Here is an 8,356-nt window from a genome sequence, read left to right as displayed (position 1 = left end):
TGCCCGCAGCGCGCGCGGGGCCGAGTGACGGCCGAGATGGGACGCGGCGCCTGCGCCGGCCGGGCCCGGGAGGAGGCGCGCGCCGGGCCGGGCGCGAGGAGCCGCCGGAGAAGGGGCGGGGGGGGGGGCCACGCGCGCCGCCTCCTGTTAAAGGGGGAACAGCTCCAGCCGAGCCAAGCGCACCCTCCCCTCCCCGCCCTGGGCCCCAGGCGCCGGCGCGGGAGAAGCCCCGGGTAAGACCCCGCCCCGCCCTCGGCCTCCTGGACCGCAGGCTGAAGCGATCCGCGACACCCCTCCAGCGATATCCCAGGCGTAAGGCATCTCGCGCAGCCAGGGTCTCGGGGCCCTGAGGGCTGAAACATTTGTCCCCCTCCCCCATGTACACTGCAAATTGCATATCCCAGTGCATGCAGGTGCCAGTCGTGTGAGCTGAACTTTGCATATGCTTATGCATACAGGTGCCCTAGGCGTGCACTGCAATGTTGCCTGACTGTGCACGCAACTGCCTTACACATGCACAGTGCGTTAACTTGTGTTCAGGTCCTGAATGCATGTTGCTTGTTCCTGTGGGTAGGGATGCTATATATGTGCAAGCTTACAAGTGCCACACGTGTGCTGAATGCTGTGCGTCACTTGTATGTAGGAACCACATATGTACACTGCAGTGTGGTATGTTTGGTGCATACTCTGGTGTCAGCTCGGCAATGTTGCATGTCCCTAGGCACGGGTATGCTACACGTGTGCAGCGTGTTACATGTTTTCCTGAGCGCCTGTCTATTCCCTCAAGTGCCTTTCCCTGTGCCAGGGGCGCCCCCATGTTGCATATGTTTGTATAGAGGCAGCAGAAACCTACAGACCCGCCCCCTCCCCATCCCGGCAGTGCGCCCAGGAACAGTTGGGTGGGGCCAGAGCCCACATGGTAAAGGCGGTACTCAGGGAGATGCCCATGGCTCAGGACCCTGGTCCGGTGGTTTGTGGCCTGGGCATGTTGCCACCGGGAAGGTGGGCAGACCAGGGACACACCACTTCCGCCAAAGACAAGTAGGTTAATCCCACGGCTCTGGTCAGAGGAGTAGCCAGCAGGGGGCAGCTTTGCAATGAGGGTGGGACGGTTTCAGGGACTCTACTTTTTGAAGGTTCTCTGGCCAGGAGGGGGCCAAACCTAGAGAGCAAGGAAGTCCCCAGTCCACCCAATCCCAACCCCACCTCCCCACTGAAGCCCCCTGAGTTGTGCCTCCCGGGAGATGGAGCAGGATAAGACCACCTCTCCCCAGGGGCAGTACCAGAGAAAAAGCCCCCATTCCCTCCCTCTGTCTCTCACCTCTCCAGCAGTCTCAGTGACATTTGTTGTGAGTGATTGTGAGAGATTATCCACTTTAATGGAAGGAGGTAATAAGGAGTGATGAAGGAATCTCACCCATCACCTTAAGGGAATTTATGAGGCTGGATGAGGCAGGGAGGAGGGCTGGCACTTTTCCTTTCCCAGCAGGAACCCAAGGAGGCCTGTGCCTTGGGCCTAGCACTGGCAGGCAGGGCTCCTGGGTTCTTGCTGGGCACCCTCAGGCACACCCCGGGTCTCTGGGTTCGGAGGTTCAGCCGCTGCTGGGAAAGCCAAGCCAGGCGAGCCTTGCCGTCTGCATGGTGTGTTGAGAGCCACCCCAAGGACAGTGGGAGATCCCAGGCCTCCTTACTCAGGCGCTGGGAGGGGCAGTGGGGTTGCTGGGGTTGAGGTCCTAAGGAGGTGGGCAAAGGTGAGGAGAGTGGTCAGGACATGGGATACCCACAAGGATGTAAGGACAGGCCCTCAGAAGTCTCCAGGACCCTGTCCTTCACAGCTCCAGCCCCTTCCACTCCTACAGGGAGCCTGCCTTCCTCTGTATGAATATTCATGACATTAGCATACTAGAGACCCAGAGCCCAGAGAAAGCCGGGCAGGTCTCTTGCAGATGTGATGCAGCTGGATCCCTGAGGCTTTCCCCCTCCCCTCAGGATCCAGCTGGGTTCAGGGTAATGGGAGGGCTGGCTCCGGAGAGACGGGAGGGTTTTGTCTGTTTCTCTGTGCCTTGGAAGCCCTCAGAGTTCTCGACCCTATTCTTTCAGCCACAAAAACGTATGCCCTAGGAAAAACAGGTGGTCAGACAGAGTGAGGGACTGACAGAGATGGTACCCCATACCTGGGGGCTCATCGGGGCAGGGTGGGGAGATCAGTAAGGCAGGAGGGGCTGTGGGAGCTGGGTGGAGAGAGCTGGACCTCCCAGGGGTTGTGCAGGAGCAGGCTAGATTAGGTCAAACCTCTGGAAGGCTCTCCCCCGAGGTGCCTCCCTGCACTGGGGCTTCCCCACCTCCTTTCCCATGAGCCCCTGCCCTTCTAGACTCACTCTGGTGATAATGCCGCCCGAGAGGACTTGGAGTAATTACAAATCGTTTCCATATTCAAATCCAGGTGGTTGAAGAGAAATTACTTCTCTGACAGCCCTGGCAGGGGGTGGGAAGAGCAAGTCATAGCCCCAGGAGGGCCTCCAGGGAGCCTGGGGCAAAACCTGGGCAAGGTAAGGGGCACCGGCCAGAGCCTGAGCAGAGAGCTTGTGCAGAGTGAAGAAACAGCTCCCAGCAGCTCCCCACCACACAGACTGGACAAGGACAATGACTCCAGCTCTTTATCCCCATTGGGGCCCCTTCTGGGACCTCTGGATGGCGGGGACCAGTCCCACAAGGGCAACTAGAAGTCAGGCTGTCCGCTTGCTCTCATGCTGCCGTGCCAGGGCACCTCGAGAAAATCCCTTCAGCTTCCTGAGCCGGTTTCCGTATCTGCGAAGTGGTATAAACGATCTCACCTGCACTCCAGTAAGATAAAGATACGGATTAGCAAGAGTTATGCCCCTGAAAAGGGCCTTTATAATTGTTTGATTACCAATTAATTTCTATTTTTGTTAACAGTAACCACCACCAGTAGCCCAGCCGGGAGGCAGCCCAGCCCTTAGTGGGGCAGCGCAGGAGAAGATGGCGGGTCGAGGAGGGGAGCAACCCCAGCCTTGCCCGCCTGGCCTCAGCTCTGCCTCTCGCTGGGCCAGCCACCGCTATGCTTCATTGCCCTTTAAACAGATGAGAAAATCTTCTTCCCTTCGCAATGATTTATTTGGCCCAGAGCCTGGGCAGGTTTCCTTCCAGCCGGTGGGACCTAGGAGCACCCCTCCCTCAGCCCCTGCCCTCCATTGCCACCCAGCCAGGCACCTACAGCAACCCAAAGCTCTGGGTACCAAGGTCTCCCTCCAGACCCCCACCCCCACTGCAGACACCTATCAGGAGATCATAACATGGCCCCAAAGACGCCCAAATCCATGTGACCGTCTTCTACCAGGGTCTGCGCCAGAGCTCAGTGCTCTGGCTGCCAGGGCAGGGTATACTGGAAAAGATGGACTGGTGGGCCCTCTCTGCCTGCAGGAAGTCCTGCGTGTCTAGTTTCCTGCTGCAGATGCCAAATGGGTTAGGAGCCTGGGGCAACCCAGGCTGGATGTTTGTCATTTTCTTGGTGCTATAAATTAGGGAGAAAAGGGAGGATTAGTTGCTTCCTAGCTAAGTCTTCCCAGAAGGGCAATGCCTGGTTTGTGTACAGCCCTCAGGGCAGTGCCTGCATTCTCCGGCCCCTAGCCCCTGGGGCAGACGATAGAGAACTTTAGGGTCCTGGGTGATTTTTACATACATGTCTTATACTGGAGGATGTGCACAAGACACAAGATGCCTGCACTCATTCATTCAACAAATATCTATTAAACGTTTACTATGTTCTAGGCACCAGGATACAGACCATCAGCAAGTCCCATTGCTTCTACCTCCCAGAATATCCCAAATCTATTCACTCTTCACATCCCCACTGCCAACACCAGGATCCAAGCCACCGACATCTGGTGCCCGAACTCTCCCTTATTTAATCTCCGGGTTCCCACTTCTACTTCTCCATCCCAACCCATTCTTTGGAGCCCACTGAGCCATCTTTTTAACATGTAAATTGGAGCACCCCTTCTTAAGGCCTCCAATGGCTTCCCACTGCATTTAACACCATGACCTTCCAGGCCCTGCATGACCAGGCCCTTACCAACCTCTCCAGGGCCATTACCCCACCCACACTATGCTCAAGTAGCACAGGTCTCCTTGCTGTTCTTGTAAAACTCCAAACCCTCCTCCTCCCAGCACTTTGCATGGCTGACTCCTTCTCAGCAGGAAGATCTCAGTTCCAATATCGCCTCCTCCTGCAGGCCTCCCTGATGACACTTCTAAAGCAGCTTCCCCCCTCCCCGCCCCAACCTGCACCGCTCCAGTCGCTCCATCCCATTGCCTTGTTGTATTTTCTTCCTAGCACACATTACTCTGAAAATATGTTGTCTATTTACACCCATGTCATCTGTTTCCCCCACTGGACTATGAGTTCTGTAAAGGCAAGGACCTTGTCCATCCATCCACCATTGGATCCCCTGGCACAAAGCACGATGCCAAGTACACGGTAGGTGCTCAGCAAATGTTGAGGGAGTGAATGGTGAAAGGACAAGCATAGACCCTGCCCTCAAAGAGCTTCCAGTCTGCAATCTTCGATCAATGTTTGTCCAATAAAATTGTGTTTTACAGTTTCCCACGTGATGAACTGGAAAGAGTTCAGGCCCTGGGATCACACAGATCTGGACTCCTGCTTCTGTTCCTCACTGGTTGTGTGACCTTGGACAAGTCACTTATGCTCTCCAAGCCTCAGTTTTCTCTTCTGTAAAATGGAAGTAATGACCCCAACCTAACAGAGCTGATGTGAGTCACATGAGACGATAAAGGTGAAGTGCCTCACGCAGTGTCAGACACAGGGAGGTGTCATCTGCATGAATGTGGGCCCCTTTCAGACTTACTCGGGGCTGCAGGCTGTTCTAGGTTCTGGGGGTCATGGAGATGACTCAGAATGGGGCCCTGACCTTGAGGCCTTCCCAGTGCCCCCTTCCTGAGCCCCATACCAGCTGGAGTTCTCATCTGCTGAGATCATTGCAGCGAAGGAGGCAGCGGGAGCCAAGGTGTGACCAGGACAGTGTGCGCATGTGACCCCTGCAGAGAAACTGAATCCGGATCCACTTCTCTGCAGCACCTCCTCTCCTTATTTGGAAGCCCCTCTTCCTTTTCTGCCATCCTTGTCTGTGTAAACACACACAATACACACAGATGCATATACAGACAAACATATCCACACACTTTACACGGTCGCTGTCCCACAGACATATACACTTGACTGGGGTACGCAGGTATATAATTAACCAACACACCCAACCCCAGGACACGATCCCCTCCATTTTTCTGGTGCAGCGGGGACCTGTCTGGCTTATCTATCAGTCCTGTCACCTCCTGCTCTAGACTGAGGTCAAAGACAATCACTCGCAGTTGACAGGAGGCAGCCCAAGCACTCCCCTTGGTAAATTCTCCCACACTCCCCGCTGCTGTAGGCCTTAGAGGCTAGGAGCCCTGGCAACGACTCGGGGTCGGGTGGGGGGATCCCTTGGGGAGGGCCTGGGACACTCGGCAGGCACGGGGCACACTGGCAGTCAGGGGGTCAATGTGTTCCCATCGTCTGAGATGCCCCAGGTTCTCTCCCTGCCCCCGGGTGGGCTCCGTGTCACCTGGATCCTGCTGAACTGGGCTTGTGTCAAGTTGGACCCCACAAGCATAGCAGGCAGGGTGGGGGTGACCTAGAGGTCTAGAGGGACCAGCTCACCCTGCAAAGCCCCTCTGTGGGCCTGACACTGTGCCAGCTGTTTTTAACTTATTGTCACAATTAGCCCCTGGAACGACCCTTTAAGTTGGTAGGGTCACTCCCATTTCACAGATGAAGAAACTGTGGCTTAGAGAGAGGCAGAGATAGAACCCATGCCTCCCCTCATTCAGTAAGGCCCTGCCTGAATCCTGCCTCATCCTTAGCCTCCTGGCTACCCCCCAGAGGACAGACCAAACGCCAACTGTGGAAAATAATTTATTTCAGGATTAGAGCTGATCTTCCAGAGAAGACCAGCTCCCTCAGGGTGAGAGATCTGAGAGGGGTCTGACTCCCAGGGCCTCTTCCCTGAAGGGAGAGGCTGAAGCAGGACACCTAGATTTGGGGGAGACAACCAGAGTTGCTGAAGGTGTTGGGAAGGACATGGCACAGGCCTGCTGACACCTACACACTTGCCTGGCAAGTAGAACTGCCATTGCCACAGACACCACCGCATGGGGACTCACCCCAGGAGGACATCCCTCATGCTTAAGCACACATCACCTCGTGCTGGCAGGAGAGCAGTCACTGCCAGGTGAGCGGCTGGGCCTACCTCACTGCCAACCCTGGCGACTCTGACCTCTGGGGTCTCGGGCTTGGAGGTGGGGCCTGTGGCTGAGGCAGGGGTTGGGGGTCAGGGGAGGAGGGGAAAGAAGGCTCCTGAGTGCTGTGGTTGGAAGGGAGAGGCCCTGGGATGCATCACTGAGCCAGTGTTCTGCATGTCAGAGTGGGAGTGAGCGGGGCTGAGCTTGGGTACACGTGTGGGTGGTTGTATGCGTCAATGCGTGGGGGGAGAGTCTCTGTGTGTATACGGTATGCCTGCCTGCAGGTTCTGTGTGTGTCTGCCTAGGCCTTGTACGTCAGAAGCCAGGGCCTGGCTCCGGGGATCTCTGCTCTATGTGTGTGTGTGTGTGTCTTTGCGTGCAGGGTGTGTGGTGTATTTGTGCACTGATTTTTCTGTTTGGGTATATGTGTGGTGTGGAATGCATACTTGTGTGTGACACTGGGATTTGTGCACCCCCTCAGTGTCTGGGTGAATGTGCCGGGTGTTGACAGGGCAGTGTTTGGTGTTGTTGGAGTTTGTGTGGAACCAGAGGGTGTGGTGTTTCTGTTTAGCGTGTGCTCGAGCCTGTATGTGTGTGTGTGTGTGTGTGTGTGTAGGAGAAAGTGCTTTCAGGCCTGTGCGTGTCTGTGTGTCAGTGTTTGGTACGTGTCTGTGCCAGCCTGTGGTGTGTGTTCCTGCATGCACTTGGAGCTGTGGGCAGGCCTTCAATTCCCCAGGGAGCCTGTGTGTGTGATACTATTTGGTGTGTGTCTGTGGGCGGTTGTGGGCCTGGGTGTTTTATATATATGTATACGCCTAGATAAGGGATGTGCATTAGTGTGTTGCGTGTGTCTGCTGATCTGTACTCATGACATGGTTATTCTTGTCATTGGGGATTTTTTGAACTAATTCTTGCCAGGAAGTCCCCCGGGGACACACGGCACTCCCAGCCTGAGACCTTGGCGATGCTCCCCACTCCCAACCAACTTGGTGAGCTCTGCGCCTGCCTTTTGGAGGCGGGGCCCTCCTGAGGCTACCCAGAAACTGCCGGCCACCGGGGCAAGGTCACATAGCTGGAGGAACACGGCCTCCCCGCACCCCTCCGCTCACAAAAGTCACTCCCGCTGAGGCTGCCGCGCACCCCGCGCCCCGCCCAGGTCTCCCCTGAAATGAATTTTCATTTCCGCTTGGGGCGGGCGGCGGTAAGGCGTCCGGAGCCCTCCGTGGAGGCCGGGGTGCCGGCCGCAGGGTCGCAAAGCCGCGGAAGGCAGCGCGGATTTGAATTTCAAAGGCAGCTGGGGCCCAAGTGCGTCTGCGTTGTGCCGTTGTGTGTGCGGCGCTGGTGTGTCCGCTCACGCGCCTGCGTGTGTGGCGTGTGTCTGGGTGGACGTGCTTTGTGACTGGGTCTCTGCGGGGACGGGGCGAGCCCGGCGTGGGCTGCGAGCCAGTAACTGGGAGCACGGGTGTCAGGGTCTCCATCACTGCGTGAACATCCACGGGAGCGTGTCGCGCGCCTGTGCGCACTGTGGGCAAACGTTTGCCTCTGCGAGCCTGTGTTTCCAGGACGAGTCCGCTCGAGTGTGTCTGTGTCTGTGTGTGTCCGTGTTCCCGGTCCTGCGTGTGTCTGCGAGTGTGCCAGTGCATCTGGGTGCTCACTGCCTATGTCACTGAGGGTGTGTCGGTGTGTCTGCGCTCACGTGTGGACGAGCGTTTGCCCCAGTGAGCCTAGGGGGCGGGTGTTTGTAAGGAGTCTGAGTGTGTCTGTCCGTGTGTGTCCGCGCCCAGCCCCTGCACAAAGCTGCGATCGTGTCCCTGCATTTGTGCACTTAGGTGTCTGTATCATAGTGCCTCCGCCGGCGTTGGCGCCCACGAGTGTCGGTGTGTCTGTGCAAGGGTGCAGGAGTGGGTGTCCGTGAGCGTGCGCTGGGGGCACAGCGCTCTGGGGAGCAGGCCCGACGCTCACAGCCGCCCGTGCCCCCAGCGCTGTGTGTCCTCTACACCGCCACTGGGCCTCTCTGGGCACCCGCGGGAGGCTGAGG

This window comes from Delphinapterus leucas, chromosome 1, assembly GCF_059928025.1.
Source record: "Delphinapterus leucas isolate spDelLeu-1000000601 "Yukka" chromosome 1, BTC_Dleu_Yukka2, whole genome shotgun sequence".
NCBI lineage: Eukaryota > Metazoa > Chordata > Mammalia > Artiodactyla > Monodontidae > Delphinapterus > Delphinapterus leucas.
The sequence above is the reverse complement of the archived record's forward strand: the minus strand, read 5'-3'. Positions refer to the sequence as shown.